This window comes from Euprymna scolopes, chromosome 6 (assembly GCF_053919585.1).
Source record: "Euprymna scolopes isolate OS-2025 chromosome 6, ASM5391958v1, whole genome shotgun sequence".
NCBI classification, from domain to species: Eukaryota; Metazoa; Mollusca; class Cephalopoda; order Sepiida; family Sepiolidae; genus Euprymna; species Euprymna scolopes.
In genome coordinates, this window is record NC_136487.1 from 86,511,407 (window position 1) to 86,523,906 (window position 12,500).

Consider the following 12,500-nt stretch of genomic DNA (forward strand, 5'->3'; position numbering starts at 1 on the left):
AAAATAATATGCTATTGTTTTAGTCCTAGTAATATCGTGTCTGTCTTTTCCTCCTTCGCGGTACGGGTTCGGGCTTGCCGGCCTACTACTACTTTTATTATTTTTTTTTTTTTATTTATTGATTATTTTATTTATTTATTTATTTTATTATTATTTATCTATTTTGCTCAACACATATCTCCAAACAACGCCGGGCACCCAGGCTAGTATTAAATAAATCCAAATCCAGTCGCTAAATTAACGATTAAGTCCGTATAACGACTGCAGGAGTAAACAAAGCGGTGCGTTTCTTTTAGCAATGTCGTGTGAGTTATAATTATTGGCTGTAAAACTAGGCCACTTGACTTAATTTAACGAGGCATTACACTAACAAAAGAAAGCTTAACGGAATATATATATATATATATATATATATATATATATATATATATATATATATATTTGTTTAAAATAAAATTATTCACTGGCACGTATTTCGTCGTCTATGACTCATTAGAGTGGCTGAATCTAGCGAAATTCGAAATCGGGACCCCATGGTTAGAAGCCTAAACCTCTACCCCTGGGCTACCTGGCGCGACTGCTATCGGAGCCATTATTCCTATTATAAGATTTAAAAAATAGCGCGGACCGGTAAGTGCATTAGCACCGCTTTTTTTTAACTATGCCCATTATTTTGTTCTAAATTTTATATCCCATTCTTTAGAACAAAAATATAAGTCCGTAATAACGAATAAAGTACCCCGCGTTTTTAATTAGTTTTCTCTTCAAAGGAAATGGTTAGTATACTATTACTAGTTCTCATAATCTACGTTTATAAAACTTTTTCTCTAACACGTGTTTGATAATTCACGTGTTATATATATATATATATTTTGTTACGTATAACCGGATCTTGGGAAAATCTTTGAAGATATTGTTTATTTATAAACAAATATTTGATCAAATTTCTAATCGTTCATGTGTTAAGCAAATCAAACACAGCTGCTAAATCAATATTTAATTTTATTGACTGTGTCAATTTCAAAAGAAAATTAATTTATTGACTGTGTCAATTTCAAAAGAAAATTAAGAGTATTGGTGGGGGGAAATATTACGGCGGCCTTTTGGTTGTTTATGAAGATAAAAACAAATTTAAATTGATCAAAGAGGGCGTATCTTGTCTACTTTGTCGTGCAAACAACACATTAATGAACTCCGAAGCCATTGATTAAACACATTTGTATCTAGAAGATGCACAATTTGTTTAGCGGTGGGAGGGAGGTTAAAATTGCCCCAATCCTTGACTGACCGATGACAAAACTTGAAATGCAGTATCAAAACAAATGCTACAGTTGGTTCTCAGCACAAAAAAAAATGCCATGAACCCTTACCGTTATTGTTAATATTATCTCGTAAGAAAATTATAAAACCAGTTTTTGGTGAGTCATTTAACACCTCCATTTCTTTTTCCTTTTCACATGAATGAAGGAAAGAAATGAATGATATGATTTTATCTTCTAGAGGTGGGGGTGTATTTCTTATTTAGTGTTCATTTTCTTTTTAATTGGACTGGCTTTGCAAACTCATTTTATCTTGATTCAAACAATCTACCCAAAGTTCAATGGTAATGGATCCCGTTTCGTTTTCCATTAATAACGGACGTATATTATCCTTTCTCTATGGTAGGTTCGCCCCTAGTTAATACCAGTAGAACGAAGAAAAAAGTTTTGCTTTTAAAAACGTACATCGAAAGTCTAAGGCTTTCTTTCATTAAAAAAAAAATTGGTGTTTTAACATATATATATATATATATATATATATATATATATATATATATATATATATGTGTGTGTATGAGCCGTGTCACAATTTTGTCCTACTTTTGAGAATTCGTTTTAATCTCGTCTTATCTCATTTTCTTTCCTTTTCTTATGTTAATCTAATCTCATAATAAAACCTGTTGACAACAATTTCAAATCTCGTTCGACTTTGATTAATTTCTCTTTCTTTCGTCCATTTCTGGCCTTTTGAGTTTTGAAAGCCTCAATTATTTCTCCATTTTATCCCACGAATATAATCAAAATTAATTGTTCATCGGGAATCTTTGACCCGATATAATAAAGCCTGTCGCTGACCATTATTAGCAGACAACCAAGTGATTTACTATTGTCCAGCCAACCTACACGCAATTTGGCCATTGGGAACGACGGGCATTCGAAAGAGTTTGGTGACGCGATCTCCTTTTCTCAAAATAACATTTTTTTTTACATGCAGATTATTATTTTTTTTTTGTATTTTTTACCTTTTTTACACATGTGTTATTGTTAATCTCTCTATATATCCTTCTCTCTCTCTATCCTTCTTTCTCTCTCTCATATATATATCTTTCTCTCTCTATCCTCCTTTCTCTCTATCCTTTTCTATCCTCTCCTTTATATATTCCCTCTATATATACACCCTTTCCCCTCTCTCATATATATATCCTTCAAACTCCTCCGTCCTCTATCTACTATATAGTTGCATATCTTTCTCTCCCTTTTCTTTTATTTAATCTGGATTTTTTTATTTTTCATATTTTCCTTCTCTACATATCTCTACTTCAAAATACTCGTATCTAATTTCTCTTATCGTCGATAGCATCTCATATTTTAAGCCACAACCCATTTTAATCTCTCCCGATTATTTGCGAGCTCGGTTACCACTGCAGCAAAGTTAAACATGAAGTTAGTTTGATGTTCGTATTGAGGTATGGGCAGGGTTACAGATCCTCCGCAGGTAAGACATTCTCAAAGGTTAATAAAATATTCTCGATCGAACTCGTTGGCATTGCTTGTTAAGGGCGACTTAGGCAAACGGGAACAACCAATCTCCCGCTTCCACAGAGAAGTAATGTTTGTAAGATGTTCATACTTCACTTTAAAATCAAAGACCCGAAACTTAGATTCAGTTTAATCTTTATATACAGTGTAACCCGGATATAAGAGACCATAATATAAGAAAAACGGATATGAGAGATTTTCTCTATTCCCAAATTAGAGCATGTGTTAATGTAAGGGTAACCCGGATATAAGAAATCAGATGTTCCTTTCTAACCCGGATAGAAGAGATGTCGGGACCGGATAAGAAGTCTCTTCTCTCTGGGACACTGTACAATATGGCTTCCATAGAACGAATACACCTCCTCTGTCTTGCACATTCACTTGTATGCAACATGTTTTTACCCGTTTTTAACTTCTTTTGGCCGACATAGGTGTGTCCTAAATACGGACTTTAGTGTCGCCGTTTTCTGTACATTTTGAAAGTTCTTTTCAATATATTGTTTGATTAGCGAACTAATGAATCCCCGCGGAGTTATAATATTTGTTCTTCTTTCAATCATATCCCCCCTTTCTTTTCTATCAGAAGTGTTTGCATGAGATTTGCTACTTATTGGAATTTGAGTGTTTGCTTATATCCAAGTTCTGTACACATTTCATAGTAACCATAACAAGAACGAATATACGCGTATCCATTGATGATTAGTACTTAAGAGATGGCTTACCAGTGTTAGCGGCCATTATGATTATAAAAGAGAAGTGAGAGCACAGGGAGAATGGGAAGAAGTTGAGGGGGAGGCGAAGAAAACAGAAAAGATGAAAGGGAAGCCAAATAAGTGGCGGTTTGGTAACAATACTAAAGGGAGAATGTTAACAAGACGGAGGTGAAAACGACCAGAAAGAGAGAAGGAAAGAACCAGTGAAAGAGAGGAAGAGATAACGAAGGAGAGATGGCGGAAGATATAGAGAGAGAAAGTGATGGGGGAGGGGGAAATCCAGACAGAGAGAACGTTAAGAGGGTGGTGGTGTGCTAAAGAGAGAATATTAACAAGATGAGGGTCGAAAAGATCAAAGGGAAAGAAGGGGAGGAAGAGAAAAAGAAGACAGATGCGGGATTAGAACAAAGTGGTGGCGGTGGTGGTGGTAGTAATAATAGTAGTAAAGGGGCAATTTTTAGAAGGTGGGGACGAAGAGATCAAAGGAAAGAACGGGAGATTGCAGGGGGAGGAGAAGAAAATGAGAGAATATACAGGGGAGGAGGAAGGCGGCTGAAGAATAGAAGTAAGTAATGGTTGGAGATGAGGAAAGGAACAGATAGAGAAATTAATTGAAGAGGGTGAAAGAGACAACGACAGAATACAAAAAGAAAACGAAAGTGAACGGAGGCGAGGGATAACAAGAAAAATAGGAATCCATAACAATTGAACAATTGAACAAATGCCGTAGTTCATTAGTACATGTCACTTACGGTAACATATTCGATGCCCATGTTTTGTTTCTTTACGTCATATCAACATCTTTGGGGCAAACTAATTCCTAACACAATACTTAGGAAGAAACGGCTTATTGAACATAGGTAACTATTTGTCCGTAGTTAGAACGAAGTGTTTATCCAAATCTGAAATATTATAGCGTAAGTGAATCCGCTAAAGCACAATCACGTTGACACACCGGTTCTCTCGCCAGATCACTGAAGTTAGGCAACGTTCAGCCTGGCCAGTACTAGATGGGTGACCATTTGGGAAGGTGAGGCACTGTATATACTGCGAGATAAAAATACCAGATTGAGAAACTGGCGCTGTCTATCCTTTTCTCGAGGTTAGATGGGACTCTCTTAAACCGTGGCGTCAACATAAAAAATACCCTTGATAGCCCTGGCAAGAAGTGTTCAGCTACCAACAAGACTTGAATTACACTACAAACTCGTGTAGTGAATTCAATCTCGACCGCGCTTTTTGTGAATCCGCTATATCCGACAAACTCTAAACTTCACTTTTCCACGATGCTATAGTCTACGTTGAACACCCCTTCACAGCTAAGGTGGCAAAGACCAATGTTTACTGAAATATTGATGATGAATACAAGTACTTTATTCGGTTCAGTAGTTTGCTAAAATGGAGGCATTTATAAATAAACGCCTAGTAAAAAATTAGCTATGGGTCAATCACGCTTATTCTTTTAAAGTGAGCATCCATTATTGGTTGTTGTTGTTTCTAGCGTAGATACTGATATTAATTAACAAGGCATGGTTAGAGAACATAGAAAAAAATTGTAAAACAAATTTGAATGTACTGGATCCTGGACATACATCGATACGAGGGATGTTCCAAAAGTAATGCTTCCTATTCCTGTTTCCGACTAAATTGCATTGTTATAATGACTGAGCGTATGCATTCATGGCCGGAAAGCTTCATCTCTATGTTGCAAATGTTGACGAAACTCTAAGAAAGCAACCTCTGTCATGGACGTGTGTTGCAAGCAGAGATGTCACTGAATTCCTCCATGCAGAAAAAATTGAACCGATCAACATTCACCGGCGCCTGTAAAACATCTACGAAGCCGATGCAGTTTATAACATACCGGTTTAATGGGTTCGTTGGTTTCATAGGGGCAACAGAAATGTGAGTGACAAAGCGCGGTTCGGATTTTCACGACCGAGGCATCAAAAGAGGCTGGCAAAAATTCATTCAGAATGATGGAGACTATGTAGAAAAATAAATTCTGAAGCACAAAAGGTTGCTCGTTTTAATGATGCCACTCCCGTCTTCGTAGTTATTTAATGTTTTATTTTTTTTTTTTTTTTTTTGTAAAAAAAAAAAAATAGGTTTTAAATTTGGAACGATGTTATTCTGATTAATTATCTATGAAAAATTCAAAATATGTTTGTATACCTTATTTGCCTGGGTTGATAATGAAACTACCATAAAAAAAATGACCGCTTCACTGATAACGATATGGTCATTATATACATATATATATATAGTAGCTCCCTTCAGTCTTGACAGACTATGGGTACTCACTGTAAGGGTGCCTACGCGTGGAATGCTTGTGGCAAGAGTTGCCCTATCTCCAACCACACCTTTCCTGATTCGGTGTGGTTGAATATCAATAGTAAGTAAAGGTTCAAGACGATTGGAAACAAATGCCGAGCTAAACAGAGAGCACATACATCGCCTAGAATTCCCAAATGGTCACCCATCTGGTACTAGCCAGGCTCGACGTTCCTTAACTTCGATGGTCTGATGAGGACCGGTGTGTCAATGTGATTATGCCGTGTATACACACACACACACACACACACACACACACACACACACACACACACACACACACACATCATCATCATCATCATCATCATCACGATGACACACGGGATAAACGATGTCATTGATTTTAGCCGTATTTAGATAAACCATTTGGGAATATCAGGTGCAGTATATAAAAACTTTTCCTAGAAGTCTTGCAAAACGAAGTCCGATTACCAATCTTGAACTACATAGTGTGCTGCGTCTACCAGATAGTGATTGATGATGGCGGATCGAATTGAAATACGCTAATGTGTATTAAAAAGATTTCCCATCGTTATTGCTGAGTAAACTTGCATAAAATAGTTTCTTTCAATTTCTTTATCGAACCGTTTAAATGTATACTGAACATGTGACCATGGACTTTTTTTGCTTCTTAAAGTTTTGGTAAAAGGTTTTTGAAAAAAAATCATTTTAGTTTTTAAGGTTGTTACGGAATTGGCCTTCACTTGACAATTGTACAACGGTGATAAATGTGTACAAAAAGAACTATTTTTTTTTAAATCTCTGTTGACATCAAGTTATAAAAAGACTATTTTAAAACAAAATATCAATTGATAGAAGAGAAAAGAAAACAAACTGTTCAGATATCTAATGGTGGACTGCAAAAATCCCCCCTCTTTCCACACACTTCCTCTTTTTTTCTCTCTCTTTACATTTCTTCATACTCTCTCTCTCTATCACTCTTCACACTTTCTCTCTTTTCCAACAATCCCTCTCTCTCTCTCTCTCCCTCTTTTTATTTCCTTTTTTCTATCTTCATCGTTCTTTTTTATTATCTTTACCATTCCTTCTCTCTTTCTTTCTATCTCAACATTGATAGCCAGCTGTTAACATTATTAGCCATGATATAATAGAGTCTCTTAGGATTAATTTAAGAAAGACCCATGCACTGTTTTTAGCATTACGACGACACAAAGAAGCCACTCCGGTGGTGGTGAAAGTATGCGGAGGTCTACGAGAATCGGTCGTTTTCGGAAGGGAGTATTATTCTTCACGCCAGGTGCCAAGACTTGAATAACCAAATAAAATTAGAAGCTGCCCGTGTCTCTCTCTCTCTCTCTCTCTCTCTCTCTCTCTCTCTCTCTCACAGACACTCACACTCACACACACATTTTCGTATTACTTCCTTTGGTCTCTTCTTTCCTTGGACATACAATCGTTCAATACAAGTCTAAAGAACTATATGCCACCCAGGAGCCACGACAGGACTGCAGATTTTTCCATTTACATGAACGCGGGTGGTTATGAAATCCGGTGCGATGAGGGTAAAAAATTCCTCACTTCTCACCCATGATGGTGTTAAAATTTTCTGTGGGGGATTTCACGCTCCATTAATGACCACGTTCTTATTTGTTATACTGAAACTGAATTAATCAACGTTTGTATGCCTCAAATGTTTTTACTATAAATAGTTTAAATACACAAAATACATGTTAAAATGTTCGTGATTTTAATTGTTCTAATTAGCCATGATTTGAAAATAACTCCTCAAGAAAGACATCCACTAAGTTTCTGTCTTTCGACTTTTACTCAATAAGTTGTATGTCCCCTACTCTTATTCATTACCTCTCTTTCCCTCTAATCTCTCCCTCCCTCCTCCCTCTCTCTCCCTCCCTCCTCCCTCTCTCTCCCTCCCTCCTCCCTCTCTCTCCCTCCCTCCTCCCTCCTCCCTCCCTCTCTCTTCCTCCCTCCTCCCTCCCTCTCTCTCCCTCCTCCCTCCCTCTCTCTCCCTCCTCCCTCCCTCTCCCTCCTCCCTCTCCCTCACTCATCCCTCTCCCTCACTCATCCCTCTCTCTCACTCATCCCTCTCTCTCTCTCACTCTTCTCCCTCTCGTCTCTTAAAAGTCGAAGAAAATAAAGATTGGATTCGTCCATTATAAACAGAAGGAAATGTGACTGCATTAAATAATACTATTTCACTCATAATTTAAGAAAGAGACTAATTTTTTGATTTTGTGTCTTTATTTTAATATTTAACTGAATTAGCCAATTTATTTCTCTTGATTCAGACAATTTATCACAGTCTAATCAGGTGACTCAACGGATTACATTTTCCTAGTATAGAAGGTTGAAAGTCTTTTCAAAATCGGAAAAGAACCGAATAAAGACAAGAGTTTGCAGATAGAAATGGTTTTATACCTTTAAAACATTTTTTTTATCTTAACATTTTACTGCAGTCAGTGTTTCCGATCGTCATAAATTAATCGATAAATCACTAACATATCCTTTAATTTGAATACACATTCAAACTAAATATGAAAAATAAACTGAGAAAAGTTGTTTTTTAACGCATGCGTGTGATGTCACCGCGTGTCATCAAATTTCGCATACATGACAAGGAAAGCTTCCTTCAAAACCTCATCGAACGCGGTGAAATAACTCCCTTGCATTTAAACTACATTACTTTTCTATTATTTATCGGTTTAATTATATTAGCCAACGTGTTGTGGGATTTATTTGAAGTGTTATATTTAATACTAGCAGGAAGATCCGACGTTGACCGGGATTGAATGACGATCAACGAATGTTTCACACTCACATATTTTTATTGTTATCGAAATTGATGAAATCGCCTATTTTTTCAATAAATCGATTAATCGTCCGAAGGAAGTTTCACATACCTTCCCACAGTGACATAGTCCAAAATACATTGTAGTCTCCATTGCACTGGAGAGAACCTACTGTTAATTTTATAAATTTATTTATATATATATATATATATATATATATATATATATATATATATAACAACTTGAATTAAAGTTTTAAAATGCAAAAGGCAAGGATCATGCTTCAATTATGGTCTAAATAGAAAAATTCATTTCGAACGCGCTTCTGTCATATCAAAGAACCTTCTGTTCATGAAACTTCTCAAAACCAAATGTGGTGTAGACTGTGTAAGGTGTTAACTTTGGTCAAAATCGCCTGTTCCTTCTTTCATCGGATTATTTCGATTATCGATACTTATCAAAGGCATTCCGATACAAAGCCTATCTAAGAACACTGCCAGGTACATAAAGTACATTCGCGTGAAATTTTTATAAAAATCAGCCATGCTGTTTTCGAGTTCATAGGGAATGAACTCACACACGAACAATTTTTTTAATTTTTTTTTATATATAATAGGTGGAGATAGATAAATAGATTATTTTTCAATTATTCCAATAAAAATCCCAAGGGTTCTTTATGCTAAATGTGATTGAATTCAACAAGTATGGTTGGAGCTTATAGGTGTTCATAATTATGTTATTTTCATGAGTAGTAACAGCAGCATTTTAATGTTTACGGTTACCAATCCAATGTTGTATGCTGCATTCTTTTATGTACATATCTGTCAATACATTTGGAAGTTGTAAATATTTAATAGTAGAAGTAGTGTTATCATTTTAATGGTTTCAACGTTCGGAATGTCAAATTCTGCTCAATGCTACCCCATGAATTTGGAGCCTATAAGTATTGGTATTAGAATCAGCAGCAACCTCATCCCATCACACATCTGATATTCCAAAGATGTTTCATATAAAATTTCTGTCGAATAGTTTTAGAACTTATAAATGACAAATAGACATATAAACACATAAAATAAAATAAAAATAGATATAAAAATACAATTATCCAATCATACTATAGATAGAAAAAAAACAGATAAAGTTGCTACGTATTGATTAAGTGACACGTTTCTAGAGGTTAAACGTTCAATCCTCGATATAGTTGACACAATGAATGCAATTGTGAATTAAGACTGTTATGGCTGACGGAACGAGAACAAACTACCCCTGTGGATGAAACAAAGGGTTCCGTTTGAAATTTCGTACAGATTCTAGGGTTGAACAAGTTTTTATCAGCCGAAATGTTGAGATTCCAGGTGGAAATAGTACAACTAGTACTGGAAGAAAATATATCGAAAAAATTTTTACTCTGTTTTATTCAGTGAAGGATTAATCATACGAAACTAGCGGGATCTGTGGAAATTCCACAGCGGACTCTTTCATATGTAATATATTGATGTTAGCATTCTGTGACTGTTCAGCGTAAATGGAGACGTCCTGATACTATTGTATTGTAGCTCTTTTTGTTAAAACTGCAAAAGTATTTATCTAAGCTAGCAGGGATGCCCAGCGTAGCCCGGTCGTAAAATACACTTTAATATGATATTTTAATTTATGTAGATTTCGTATATATTAGTATGGTGTCAATTTTTTATCGATTCTTATAAATTATAAAGTTGTGATTTCAAAAATAAAAACATATCCATATGACTTCAGTGCATGAGTTTGAATCTAAACCAAAACGTATGAAGAAATATATATAGCTTGAGTTCCTTTAGTTATAACCGAAACCAAAACTTACGAAGAATTCTTGAGAAAATTATTTATTACAAGAAATGGAATGTCATAACAATTAAACGACAGTCACTCGAAAGAAAAAGATGTAAGCGTGACGCACAAAATAACACACGCTATCGTATTAATATATACGCGTAGATTCTTATTCTTTTAAATATATTTTTTATGTTTGTTGATTTTTTTTTATACGGTATGAAAGTTAAAGAAAATCCCTGAACACTAGGGACTTTTTTCCGAGTCATGCCATTGGCCTACTTTCTCGTGGTTTGACGCCATTAAATTACACAGTGGATCAAGTCTCATTGAATGTCAGCTTTTAGAAACAAGTGTTCGTGTTTTTCTTTTAGTTGTTTAATACTATGATTTTTTTTTTTCACATAGAATTTTAAACCTTGGCAAAATCTGTAAAACACTATGCAATATTCAGCCTAATGTATTTTTTCAATTATCTCAGGATTAGTTCCTCTTCAATTCATTACGATGGATTTAATGTAACTGATATATTTCGCTTATAATAAGAAAAGGCCAGGTTTTAGGGGTTTTTATTCATTTCTTAGAAATGAAATGATCCAAATAAAAATACCCATATATCATTTTAAGTAAAAAGGAGAAAAGAGCTTGTTATTGTCGTTCATGTTTTGTGTGTAAGTATTTTTTATTATTTGCTTTTTTTTTTCATTTTTATTCTACATTAATAAAACTAGATGTGAGTGTCTGTGTGAAAATATTTAACCGATAAACTCTTAAACTACTGGTCACATAACACTGAAATTAACAGAAACTCGTAACCATACACCAAATATGGCTGGTAACTTGTAAAATCTTTTTATTTTGTTTTGTTTACTTGTCTCCCCACGATGGCTGGAGAACAGATACTACCTTTTGATCCTAGCCCGAAGGCCAAGAACAACAGAAAAAAAAGCAAGCCTTTTTTTCTATTATTATTATTATTATTATTATTATAGTAAAATCGTTGTTTAGATGAATGAATAGCGCGTATAGAAATATGTCGGTAAGTTGAAATGCAAAATGTTCATTTCAACTTGCCAACATATTTCTATTACTTTTGCGCGTGCGCACATTCATTCATAGCTTGAAGTGATTTATTTTAAAATCATTTTTATCTGTCGATAGCTCAAATGTTAGGGAACACGGTTGAAGCGCTAAATGCTTTGGTTTCAATTCTAGCTGATATCAGCCAAGTCATTTTTTTATTTTAAGCTTTTGAAATCGGTACTATATAATTAGGTACAATATATTGTTGAATATAGAATTGGCTTTGTAATAATAAATACGAAATTTGCATGAATTTAAATATATTCAAGTGTATTTTACGACCGGATAAGATCGCCCCCCCCACTCTCTCGCTGGTTTCTAATAAGTTGTTTTCTAACTTTTTGGTTTTGTAATTTGTACGACTTAAAGTTGTAAAATATCAATGATTCTTCTGCCTCATCCGTTTCCACCTTCTCCAATCTTTTTGTCTTCGTATTCCTTTTCTCTCGTGTCTGTTCCTTTCCTCATCTTCCGCCGCCATTTTTTTCTATTTTTTACCTTTTTTTTTTTTTTCTTGTCCTTTCTTGCTTACTTATCCCTTTAAATTCCTCTTCTTCTCTTGTTCCTAGCTTTCATATACATCAGCTTTTCTTTATAAATTTATTTCTTGTATGACTCCAATTTCCCATTTTATAGATGCGGATATTATGGGCGTTTGGGGTTAGCTTAGTTTTTCCATTGTATCCATGGTGAACGTAAGGCGTAACTATTAACGGGATACGTTACACAATTGACACTACATGATTCTTTCCAAAAGTCTTAAATTTCATTAAAGCTCGATAGGCGATTCGTAACATTGCTTTGCTGCTACTCTTTTCTCAATCCCTATCTATCGATCTCTCTCTATCCATCTATCCATATATATATCTCCCTCTCTCTCTATCTCTCTCCCTGTCTCTCTCCCTCTACCTCCCTCTCCCTGTCTCTCTCCCTCTCCCTCCCTGCCTCTCTCCCTCTCCCTCCCTCTCCCTGTCTCTCTCCCTCTCCCTCCCTCT

The 12,500-nt window shown here is 35.3% G+C and overlaps 1 protein-coding gene across 7 annotated transcripts in view; it reads left to right on the plus strand.

The window, feature by feature from the left end:
• Positions 1 to 12,500, plus strand: part of LOC145277762 (hemicentin-1-like) — a 508,122-nt gene that overhangs the window by 113,174 nt on the left and 382,448 nt on the right. The window lies entirely within an intron of this gene.